We start from the raw sequence: 13,648 nt of genomic DNA, 5'->3' as shown, positions 1-13,648 counted from the left end.
CTGTATACCCCTATATATCGTGTGTACCCATGTTTACCCTAGTCATACTGTATACCCTGTATACCCCTATATATCCTGTGTACCCGTCTTTACCCTAGTCAAACTCTATACCCTGTATACCCCTATATACCCTGTGCCCATGTTTACCCTAGTCATACTGTATACCCTGTAAACCCCTATATATCCTGTGTACCCATGTTTACCCTAGTCATACTGTATACCCTGTATACCCTTGTATATCCTGTGTACCCATGTTTACCCTAGTCAAACAGTATACCCTGTATACCCCTATATATCCTGTGTACCCATGTTTACCCTAGTCATACTGTATACCCTGTATAGCCCTATATATCCTGTGCACCAATGTTTACCCTAGTCATACTGTATACCCTGTATACCCCTATATATCCTGTGTACCCATGTTTACCTTAGTCAAACTGTATACCCTGTATACCCCTATATATCCTGTGTTCCTCTGTTTACCCTAGTCATACTGTATACCCTGTATAGCCCTATATATCCTGTGCACCCATGTTTACCCTAGTCATACTGTATACCCTGTAAACCCCTATATATCCTGTGTACCCATGTTTACCCTAGTCAAACTGTATACCCTGTATACCCCTATATATCCTGTGTTCCTCTGTTTACCCTAGTCATACTGTATACCCTGTATAGCCCTATATATCCTGTGTACCCGTCTTTACCCTAGTCAAACTCTATACCCTGTATACCCCTATATATCCTGTGCCCATGTTTACCCTAGTCATACTGTATACCCTGTAAACCCCTATATATCCTGTGTACCCATGTTTACCCTAGTCATACTGTATACCCTGTATACCCTTGTATATCCTGTGTACCCATGTTTACCCTAGTCAAACTGTATACCCTGTATACCCCTATATATCCTGTTTACCCGTCTTTACCCTAGTCAAACTCTATACCCTGTATACCCCTATATATCCTGTGCCCATGTTTACCCTAGTCATACTGTATACCCTGTAAACCCCTATATATCCTGTGTACCCATGTTTACCCTAGTCATACTGTATACCCTGTATACCCTTGTATATCCTGTGTACCCATGTTTACCCTAGTCAAACAGTATACCCTGTATACCCCTATATATCCTGTGTACCCATGTTTACCCTAGTCATAGTGTATACCCTGTATAGCCCTATATATCCTGTGCACCAATGTTTACCCTAGTCATACTGTATACCCTGTATACCCCTATATATCCTGTGTACCCATGTTTACCCTAGTCAAACTGTATACCCTGTATACCCCTATATATCCTGTGTTCCTCTGTTTACCCTAGTCATACTGTATACCCTGTATAGCCCTATATATCCTGTGCACCCATGTTTACCCTAGTCATACTGTATACCCTGTATACCCCTATATATCCTGTGTACCCATGTTTACCCTAGTCAAACTGTATACCCTGTATACCCCTATATATCCTGTGTACCCGTGTTTACCCTAGTCAAACTGTATACACTGTATACCCCTATATATCGTGTGTACCCCTGTTTACCCTAGTCATACTGTATACCCTGTATACCCCTATATATCCTGTGTACCCGTGTTTACCCTAGTGAAACTGTATACCCTGTATACCCCTATATATCCTGTGTATCCATGTTTACCCTAGTCAAACTGTATACCCTTTATACCCTTCTATATCCTGTGCACCCATGTTTACCCTAGTCCTACTATATACCCTGTATACCCCTATATATCCTGTGTACCCATGTTTAGCCTAGTCAAACTGTATACCATGTATACCCCTATATATCCTGTGTACCCATGTTTACCCTAGTCAAACAGTATACCCTGTATACCCCTATATATCCTGTGTACCCATGTTTACCCTAGTCATACTGTATACCCTGTATAGCCCTATATATCCTGTGCACCCATGTTTACCCTAGTCATACTGTATACCCTGTATACCCCTATATATCCTGTGTACCCATGTTTACCCTAGTCAAACTGTATACCCTGTATACCCCTATATATCCTGTGTTCCTCTGTTTACCCTAGTCATACTGTATACCCTGTATAGCCCTATATATCCTGTGCACCCATGTTTACCCTAGTCATACTGTATACCCTGTATACCCCTATATATCCTGTGTACCCATGTTTACCCTAGTCAAACTGTATACCCTGTAGACCCCTATATATCCTGTGTACCCGTGTTTACCCTAGTCAAACTGTATACCCTGTATACCCCTATATATCCTGTGTAACCATGTTTACCCTAGTCAAACTGTATACCCTGTATACCCCTATATATCCTGTGTTCCTCTGTTTACCCTAGTCATACTGTATACCCTGTATAGCCCTATATATCCTGTGCACCCATGTTTACCCTAGTCATACTGTATACCTTTATACCCCTATATATCCTGTGTACCCATGTTTACCCTAGTCAAACTGTATACCCTGTATACCCCTATATATCCTGTGTACCCGTGTTTACCCTAGTCAAACTGTATACCCTGTATACTCCTATATATCCTGTGTACCCGTGTTTACCCTAGTCAAACTGTATACACTGTATACCCCTATATATCGTGTGTACCCCTGTTTACCGTAGTCATACTGTATACCCTGTATACCCCTATATATCCTGTGCACCCATGTTTACCCTAGTCAAACTGTATACACTGTATACCCCTATATATCGTGTGTACCCCTGTTTACCCTAGTCATACTGTATACCCTGTATACCCCTATATATCCTGTGTACCCTTGTTTACCCTAGTCAAACTGTATACCCTCTATACCCCTATATATCCTGTGTACCCATGTTTACCCTAGTGAAACTGTATACCCTGTATACCCCTATATATCCTGTGTACCCATGTTTACCCTAGTCAAACTGTATACCCTTTATACCCTTCTATATCCTGTGCACCCATGTTTACCCTAGTCCTACTATATACCCTGTATACCCCTATATATCCTGTGTACCCATGTTTAGCCTAGTCAAACTGTATACCATGTATACCCCTATATATCGTGTGTACCCCTGTTTACCCTAGTCATACTGTATACCCTGTATACCCCTATATATCCTGTGTACCCGTGTTTACCCTAGTGAAACTGTATACCCTGTATACCCCTATATATCCTGTGTATCCATGTTTACCCTAGTCAAACTGTATACCCTTTATACCCTTCTATATCCTGTGCACCCATGTTTACCCTAGTCCTACTATATACCCTGTATACCCCTATATATCCTGTGTACCCATGTTTAGCCTAGTCAAACTGTATACCATGTATACCCCTATATATCCTGTGTACCCATGTTTACCCTAGTCAAACAGTATACCCTGTATACCCCTATATATCCTGTGTACCCATGTTTACCCTAGTCATACTGTATACCCTGTATAGCCCTATATATCCTGTGCACCCATGTTTACCCTAGTCATACTGTGTACCCTGTATACCCCTATATATCCTGTGTACCCATGTTTACCCTAGTCAAACTGTATACCCTGTATACCCCTATATATCCTGTGTTCCTCTGTTTACCCTAGTCATACTGTATACCCTGTATAGCCCTATATATCCTGTGCACCCATGTTTACCCTAGTCATACTGTATACCCTGTATACCCCTATATATCCTGTGTACCCATGTTTACCCTAGTCAAACTGTATACCCTGTAGACCCCTATATATCCTGTGTACCCGTGTTTACCCTAGTCAAACTGTATACCCTGTATACCCCTATATATCCTGTGTAACCATGTTTACCCTAGTCAAACTGTATACCCTGTATACCCCTATATATCCTGTGTTCCTCTGTTTACCCTAGTCATACTGTATACCCTGTATAGCCCTATATATCCTGTGCACCCATGTTTACCCTAGTCATACTGTATACCCTTTATACCCCTATATATCCTGTGTACCCATGTTTACCCTAGTCAAACTGTATACCCTGTATACCCCTATATATCCTGTGTACCCGTGTTTACCCTAGTCAAACTGTATACCCTGTATACCCCTATATATCCTGTGTACCCGTGTTTACCCTAGTCAAACTGTATACACTGTATACCCCTATATATCGTGTGTACCCCTGTTTACCCTAGTCATACTGTATACCCTGTATACCCCTATATATCCTGTGCACCCATGTTTACCCTAGTCAAACTGTATACACTGTATACCCCTATATATCGTGTGTACCCCTGTTTACCCTAGTCATACTGTATACCCTGTATACCCCTATATATCCTGTGTACCCTTGTTTACCCTAGTCAAACTGTATACCCTCTATACCCCTATATATCCTGTGTACCCATGTTTACCCTAGTGAAACTGTATACCCTGTATACCCCTATATATCCTGTGTACCCATGTTTACCCTAGTCAAACTGTATACCCTTTATACCCTTCTATATCCTGTGCACCCATGTTTACCCTAGTCCTACTATATACCCTGTATACCCCTATATATCCTGTGTACCCATGTTTAGCCTAGTCAAACTGTATACCATGTATACCCCTATATATCGTGTGTACCCCTGTTTACCCTAGTCATACTGTATACCCTGTATACCCCTATATATCCTGTGTACCCGTGTTTACCCTAGTGAAACTGTATACCCTGTATACCCCTATATATCCTGTGTATCCATGTTTACCCTAGTCAAACTGTATACCCTTTATACCCTTCTATATCCTGTGCACCCATGTTTACCCTAGTCCTACTATATACCCTGTATACCCCTATATATCCTGTGTACCCATGTTTAGCCTAGTCAAACTGTATACCATGTATACCCCTATATATCCTGTGTACCCATGTTTACCCTAGTCAAACAGTATACCCTTTATACCCCTATATATCCTGTGTACCCATGTTTACCCTAGTCATACTGTATACCCTGTATAGCCCTATATATCCTGTGCACCCATGTTTACCCTAGTCATACTGTATACCCTGTATACCCCTATATATCCTGTGTACCCATGTTTACCCTAGTCAAACTGTATACCCTGTATACCCCTATATATCCTGTGTTCCTCTGTTTACCCTAGTCATACTGTATACCCTGTATAGCCCTATATATCCTGTGCACCCATGTTTACCCTAGTCATACTGTATACCCTGTATACCCCTATATATCCTGTGTACCCATGTTTACCCTAGTCAAACTGTATACCCTGTAGACCCCTATATATCCTGTGTACCCGTGTTTACCCTAGTCAAACTGTATACCCTGTATACCCCTATATATCCTGTGTAACCATGTTTACCCTAGTCAAACTGTATACCCTGTATACCCCTATATATCCTGTGTTCCTCTGTTTACCCTAGTCATACTGTATACCCTGTATAGCCCTATATATCCTGTGCACCCATGTTTACCCTAGTCATACTGTATACCCTTTATACCCCTATATATCCTGTGTACCCATGTTTACCCTAGTCAAACTGTATACCTTGTATACCCCTATATATCCTGTGTACCCGTGTTTACCCTAGTCAAACTGTATACCCTGTATACCCCTATATATCCTGTGTACCCGTGTTTACCCTAGTCAAACTGTATACACTGTATACCCCTATATATCGTGTGTACCCCTGTTTACCCTAGTCATACTGTATACCCTGTATACCCCTATATATCCTGTGCACCCATGTTTACCCTAGTCAAACTGTATACACTGTATACCCCTATATATCGTGTGTACCCCTGTTTACCCTAGTCATACTGTATACCCTGTATACCCCTATATATCCTGTGTACCCTTGTTTACCCTAGTCAAACTGTATACCCTCTATACCCCTATATATCCTGTGTACCCATGTTTACCCTAGTGAAACTGTATACCCTGTATACCCCTATATATCCTGTGTACCCATGTTTACCCTAGTCAAACTGTATACCCTTTATACCCTTCTATATCCTGTGCACCCATGTTTACCCTAGTCCTACTATATACCCTGTATACCCCTATATATCCTGTGTACCCATGTTTAGCCTAGTCAAACTGTATACCATGTATACCCCTATATATCCTGTGTACCTCTGTTTACCCTAGTCAAACTGTATACCATGTATACCCCTATATATCCTGTGTACCCATGTTTACCCTAGTCATACTGTATACCATGTATACCCCTATATATCCTGTGTACCTCTGTTTACCCTAGTCAAACTGTATACCATGTATACCCCTATATATCCTGTGTACCCATGTTTACCCTAGTCAAACTGTATACCCTTTATACCCCTATATATCCTGTGTACCCATGTTTACCCTAGTCAAACTGTATACCATGTATACCCCTATATATGCTGTGTACTATCCAGTGAGCGAAGGCTTGCTACTGTTTAGTTTTTGTTTAGTAGATAGGGGGTAGGAGTCTGGGTGCGTGCATCCCAGATACAGTCGTATGTAACTTTTTTGTTTTCTCTGTCCCACGGAAAAGGAACAAAAAATACGTGTAAAATTGATGCAACATGAACTTCTTTGCAGCAGTTGCAGGCAATATTACTGTAAAAACAAAACGTAAGTCAAATTTGGAAAATTATAACCTACTTTTGTGTTTTGCAACCAGCCCGTTCTATTATGTTATTCTTTTCAAAACTCCTCAAACCAGACTTGATTTTGATGGACACAAAAACGTGTTCTGTTCATCAAAAATAGTTATAATTAAAATAAAATGGCTTTCCTTCCTATCTTTACTGAATATATACTGGAAATAAATCCGCACTAATGATTGTTTTCCCGCCTTTTTGTGCTATTGAACAATAGCTAGTGAAGAAACAAGCTTCCTATAAATGTGGAGGAAACAGGGAATCTAACTGAGAAAAAATAATTATTTAACTCTAAGTAAACTTCACGACAAAATGGTCTGACTAGACGGGTTTACACAACTCCATTTATTTCATGGTCTTCTCGATAGCGAAATTTAACGAGGTATACTTTACAAGGAGAAATCTTTGACTATTAAAAAAATTGCATTGCAAAAAAAAGGCATTCACTGAGTGCTCCTGAAGAAGAGGGCACCAGGGCCCTGCCGCACAGAATCGGCAGTTCTCGACTGAATCTCCGAACCTTCTTAAGTTTTTCCTTTACGAATACAAATCATTCTTAGGACCCAGTTAAGAGGCAGCCGAGCACTTTCAAACGTAAGGGGCCGGCGGGGAAGGTTGGGGGCTCATCGTACATCACGCCAAGCGTACACGTGTATCTCTACTAAAATTTCCCAGAATGTCGTTTGCATAGTTGTGTGGAACAAAAAGCTGTTTCATTGCTTGTAACCTTAACAGTTTCCGGATCATTCATTATCAAATTTTTGACGTGCAGACGTCGATATTGCTTCATGTTCATGGTTTCTTCTAGATATTTTTTGAGTCGTCGTAGGGAGGAAAATGTTTGTCTCCAATGAGATGCACAGCCATTAGCAAATTCAATCTTATAACATGCTGAGCACCTCTCTAAGGCGCGTTTTTGTAACAGGAATTTGTGAACCTGGGCTAGGCGAGATGTTGAAGAAAAAAAAACTTTTACAGCCATATTTTTCATAGTTGAACTGAACGGGCCTGAGTGAATGGGGATGTTGTGTATGAATCAACGAAAAGTCCAAACAATTTTTAGGCCCAAACACGCATGCGTCTGCGAAGAACCATACCGTAAGTGGGTGAAATGAACTTTCAGTCTCAATATATAGGTCGATTTTTTAAGGGCAAAGTTAGGTTGATTTTGCTGGTGGGGTTATAGGGCGGTGAGAGATGGCCAACTCTCTGAAGCCTGCTTGACTAACCCGTGCGGTAGATTGACTTACCGGGGGGGGACTGTCCAGCTTGCTGACGGGCCCCGATCTCCGGCCCAGCAAGTGCAGGGAGGTGCTCGAACTATTAACTCGGTCCCAGAGGTTAAATGGGAACCCTCGGAGCCAGAGGTTAAACGGTAACTCTCTCCCAGAGGTTAAATGGGAAAAATGGCCACCAGAGCTGCCTCCCTGTCAGGGTTTTTGCTCTTTTTTGTGATGTGTCACGCAAAATGTATATTTTTTAATTGTAATTTGCAACATCTAGATCTCAGAAATGCAATTTCTAACGTTCTGTATTTAAAATAAAGTTGTGTTCATGACCGTTTTCATTGTAAAAAAGTGGTTACTCTTCTCAGTAGGAATAGGAGTTAAAGATCAAGGGTAGTCGTGTGTGTTCAAGTTTCGTTTTTATCAAATTTTGAAGTGATGAAAAGTCTCCGGAGCATGAGCCCTCGCGTCAGTAGGCATTTATAATAGACTGCAGCGATGCTAGGTTGTGATCGGTATGTTCCAAAACCCGGAGCACAACGGAACACGTAAAACCTGGAAATACACGGGTAAGTTGAACAGAACAAAGACGTACAGATATTTGTTAGATGTTCTCTCGTTTTGTGCGCGGATTAACTTAACCTTGTTTTAGATGTTTCGGGGTGTTCAGAATTTTCTTTTGCTGAAAATTTTCTACGCATTTCTTCTACTCCAGACACCCCCTTCCCATGCGCATGACACTACCAACTAACTAACTTCTCCAATGGTCGGTACCTTGACGTACTTTTTTGGAACCTGAATGTTAGGCACCAACCATTTTAATTTTGAGACAACTGAGGGGGCTGGGCTGTTGGGTGATTTGGTGTAGGCATGATTTTTTTTGAACACCCTCATTCACCATGTTTTTTTTTTCCATTATATTGGAGTATGTGCTCGAATGACATTTTTTTCTCCCTCCGACACTTTGCATGATTTTTGTGGATGGGTTTGAAAAAGTAGGCTTTCCTTTATAAATAGGAATATTAAAGTTTTGACTGACCTTGATAATACGAAGGCGACTATAAGCGAGATTTTATCTAGAGGGACCCGGAGGCATAGTTCCACGGAAAGTGGTGAAAGTCAACCTCGTCCCCAGGGCTTTTCCCTTAAAAAATGGGGAAAAGCCCTGGGGACGAGGTTGTTGTGAAAGTTAGAATCACCGCGTTATTTTGTCCAACTTTTGTCACCAGTCCGCTAGTTTTCTGCAAAAAACGTGCATTCGATAAAGGAAATTGAATTTGCTTTTAACATAAAAATTAAAAGGTGATCATATAAATATGCAAAACAATACAAAAAACGATGGAATTAGTTGAGGGGCTATGGCCCACTCAGCCCAGAGGCTTCGCGGTCCTTGACCAAGGTTTGTTACCACAGGTGTTGTAAATTTAAAGAAAAAGCCATTATTTTGAGAGGAAAAGATCCTTATGTTATGAATCCTTCGTAGCCGGAACGCAAGTACAAATACAATAATCTTTTTTATCATAACAGTTGGGAAATCAAGTTCACACTGTCAACCCAGGGAGCATCTCGAGCAGGGTTTTTTTTTCAGCCCACTGAACGTGCGTGAATGTTTTTTTTTGGACAAAGGAGTTATGCAGGATCCTTTTCTTACCTATATGCACTTCCAGGATATACAGTGTACAAGTATATATGTTTTCTAAAATCAACCAGCCCGTCACCCCCTCCCCCCCGCCCGCCTCAGAAATGGTGCGCCCGACAAACCGTGAAATTTCCCACGTCTCATATTTCCTTTGTCACGCAACATGTGCTCCACGTTCCAGTCACTGGTAATATTTCAGGTCACATGCTTGTTCTTTGTATAAGGAATTTTGTCACTCTTGCTGGATTATTAAATGCAAACAGGTAAGTGGCCTTTACTGAAAATTTGAGGACAGTGAGCAATGAGATTCTCGGATATCTCAGGTCACCGCAGAATTCGGATCTGTATCGTACTGCCAGTCTTTTTTTACAGAGATTACGAGTAAATTAACTTTCTAGTGTTTGTATTCAAACTTACTTTCTTGTCGAGGGCTCCTGCAGTCTAAATTCGAATGAAATGTTGCAATGGAAACCAAACACTAAGTTTTTCTGGGTGAAAAATTGAGAATCAACCTAGTAAGACAACAGCAAGTAGAAGGAGGTGAAATGGAGAAACCCGTCAAATCAAACGTACACATTTTCGTCTAGTGCGCTCGCTTTTGGCGGGCCAGAAAAAGCTTTCAGTATGACAAACAGGAAGAATTGTTCTTTCAAAAGAACCCTTTCACAGCTGCTAAATATATATATCCTTGATGCTATAACGATATGAAATATGGTAATATTCACGGTGTCATCAAAGCATGAAACATTACTTTCTTTGCACAGGAGTAAGAACTAAAAGGAAAGCATAGATCAAGATAGAATATAGCTTGAAGGAAACTTTGAGAATTGTGCAAAAACCCTTGTAAAGATGAACTTTAGATTAGCTTTCGTTTTTTCGTACGAGTGTTTTGAATATGCTCCAATTTGCATAATTTCCATCGGGCCTTCGACCACGTTGAGGCCGATTTTTAACTTTCCTATACAACTTTCCTATACAAAGCTTTATAAATTTGGGTAAAACGTTTTTCCAAATATCTCGCATATGAAATATCGCACAGACCTGATTCTAGGCGAGGCCTTTTGCATATTTATCTTCTTTTATTTCCTAGATTCTGGACTTTCTGTATTGAATGGTTTGCAATTTTATTTTTGATCGCGTGACAGTGAAAACCCCCAATTCGGCTAAACATAGCTATAGACAACAGAACTGTCTCTTAATGGTGTGATACCAAAGGTGTCTTAAGAAAAATAATTCCCCAGATCTTTGCAAGCTTTTATTTCGTCATCAGCGTCTGAACTTGGAAAACCTAAATGTGTGCATGATTAATTAATTGACAAAGTAACCAGTCAGATATTTGATACCATACCATGTACGACTACCCATGAAAAGCATTCTATTAGATATTATGGCCATAAGTTTTGGAACCTTGTTAGTAACCAAAAACGTAAGAAACCCTCCTACTATTTGTGATTAGGCAGCCTTTTTGAAAGGCTGGCGATGCTGATTCCTTGAACTGCATTTTATGTAGTATGTAATAGACACGGTTGTATACGCATTTGTAAATAATTTGAAGACACACTTTAACACCTTTGGTTTTTCATGTAATGCAATGTAACATAATGGACAAGCAATTTCTCCACTCATAGAACCCGTACGACTCGACTGCTATGTTACATGTGGTCTCTTGTCAACATCACCAGCAACAACATTTCTAAGTCCCCTTAATGAGATGCATTTGTCCACTTGTCAGTTTACTTTGTGGGGTGGACAAGCTCTTTCTCCACTCGTACGACTCATATGACTCGACTACCATATTACATGTGGTCTCTTGTCAACATCACGAGCAACAACATTTCTAAGTCCCCTTAATGAGATGCATTTGTCCACTTGTCAGTTTACTTTGTGGGGTGGACAAGCACTTTCTCCACTTATACGACTCGTACGACTCCACTACTATATTACATGTGGTCTCTTGTCAACATCACGAGCAACAACATTTTAAAGTCCCATTAATGAGATGCATTTGTCCACTGGACAGTTTACTATGTTGGGTGTAAAAGCACTTTCTCTACTTGTATGACTTGACTGCCATTATACACACCGTCTCTTGCTAACATGACAAGCAACAAAATTTCCCCTTAATAAGATCCATTTGTCCACTCAATAACTGCATCTTTCCACTCGTATCATGTCGACAGTACTGGAAAACCCTCGAAGAGAGGTGTTTGTTAACTAGAGGTTCCAAATGTAATGTTTGGTTGCAAAATTCTTTTGTTTTTGATTGGTGGTCGCTTATGGAAGTTAGCTGCTCACGAGAGTTGGTTGCACATAGTAGTTCAACTGTAGGTTCTTCATGTGGGGAGTCCATCACATGTACATCTCACTTTGTATGTGCAAGATTTATGACGAGTACAATGTACTTGTGCTTATAAAAGGCAAGTCAGACAATTAAGTCAAATTAATTTCATCGATGATATTTTGTTTAAGCAATGGACTGGATTGTGTCACATATTCGGGAGTCTAGATGAAAGGGCATAACATGGCAACCAGCAGGACAATATAATAAAATCAGAAAACAAGATCAACAAGAAAAGGCAGCTCTGAAGACAAGGTAAACATTTCTCCTTACTTTCTTACATATAATGTTCATATACCATGTGTGACATATCATATTACTTCACTATACTCAAATAATACCACTTATTGGCATAAATTATACACAACACATCCAGCAAGAAACCAATGAAAAGTTTAGTTAGCTTTACATGTACCTCAAACACTGAGGAAAACAGGCATCAGTCTACAGGTCGCAGAGGTAAAAATTGGTTGTGTGTAAGTCAAGGTAAAGCTATACCACTGATCTTTGAAATCGCTCAAGAATTTTGGCCATAATACTTAGAGTCTTAAGCCATCACACGCTACAAGAATTGTGTCCTGCACTACAGGAATCATGTAGCATGCGACGAGAATTGCATAGTGCGCAATGTGATCGGCATCTTGAGAGAGGGTGTTAACTTAAGATACTTTTGAGCAGTACTGTACATTAAACAGCAAGTCAGACAAGTTAAATTGATTTTCTCAAATTATATTTTGTTTAAGCAATGGACTGGACTGTGTCGCATATATATGGGAGTCTGGATGAAAACAATGGAATAACATGGCAACCCGTAGGACATTAATATTATAACAGAATTTGAAAACAAGATCAGTGAGAAATGGCAGCTCTGAAGACAAGGTAAACATTTCCTCTAGCTAACTTTCTTACAGTAATAATTTACATTTTCTTCATATTTTTCCAAAGGCATTGACCCATGGTTTCGGTCATAAAATCCAAAACCTTTTCTAGTTTGTTTTAAGTAAAATAGGCCTGGAAATAATGTTAAGCTATGGTCTAGAAAGAAAAAGAAGCTTCGATAAAAATGTCAATTTTTTAAGATCAGAAAATGGGTATTTTCCAAAGGGGTTAACCCATGGTTTCGGTCAAAAAATCCACAATTTTTTGTAGTGTGTTTTTCAGGAAAATAGGCCCAGAAATAATGTGAAGCTACGGTCTAGGAATGAAAGAAGCTTTTGAGGATGATAAAACTGTCAATTTTTTAAAGTCCATAAAATGGGTATTTTCCAAAGGGGTTAACCCATGCTCTCGGTCAAAAAATCCACAATTTTTTGTAGTGTGTTTTTCAGCAAAATAGGCCTAAAAATAATGTGAAGCTACGGTCTAGAAAGAAAAGCAGCTTTCCAGGATGATAAAAGTGTCAATTGTTTAAAGTCCAAAAACTGGGTATTTTCCAAAGGGGTTAACCCATGGTCTCGGTCAAAAAATCCACAATTTTTTGTAGTGTGTTTTTCAGCAAAATAGGCCTAAAAATAATGTGAAGCTACGGTCTAGAAAGAAAAGAAGCTTTCCAGGATGATAAAAATGTCAATTTTTTAAAGTCCAAAAAATGGGTATTTTCCAAAGGGGTTAACCCATGGTCTCGGTCAAAAAATCCACAATTTTTTGTAGTGTGTTTTTCAGCAAAATAGGCCTAAAAATAATGTGAAGCTACGGTCTAGAAAGAAAAGCAGCTTTCCAGAATGATAAAAATGTCAATTTTTTAAAGTCCAAAAAATGGGTATTTTCCAAAGGGGTTAACCCATGGTCTCGGTCAAAAAATCCACAATTTTTTCTAGGGTGTTTTTCAGCAAAATGGGCCCAAAAATAATGTGAAGCTACGG

Source organism: Porites lutea, chromosome 14 (assembly GCF_958299795.1).
Source record: "Porites lutea chromosome 14, jaPorLute2.1, whole genome shotgun sequence".
NCBI lineage: Eukaryota > Metazoa > Cnidaria > Anthozoa > Scleractinia > Poritidae > Porites > Porites lutea.
Note: the sequence above shows the minus strand (reverse complement) of the source record.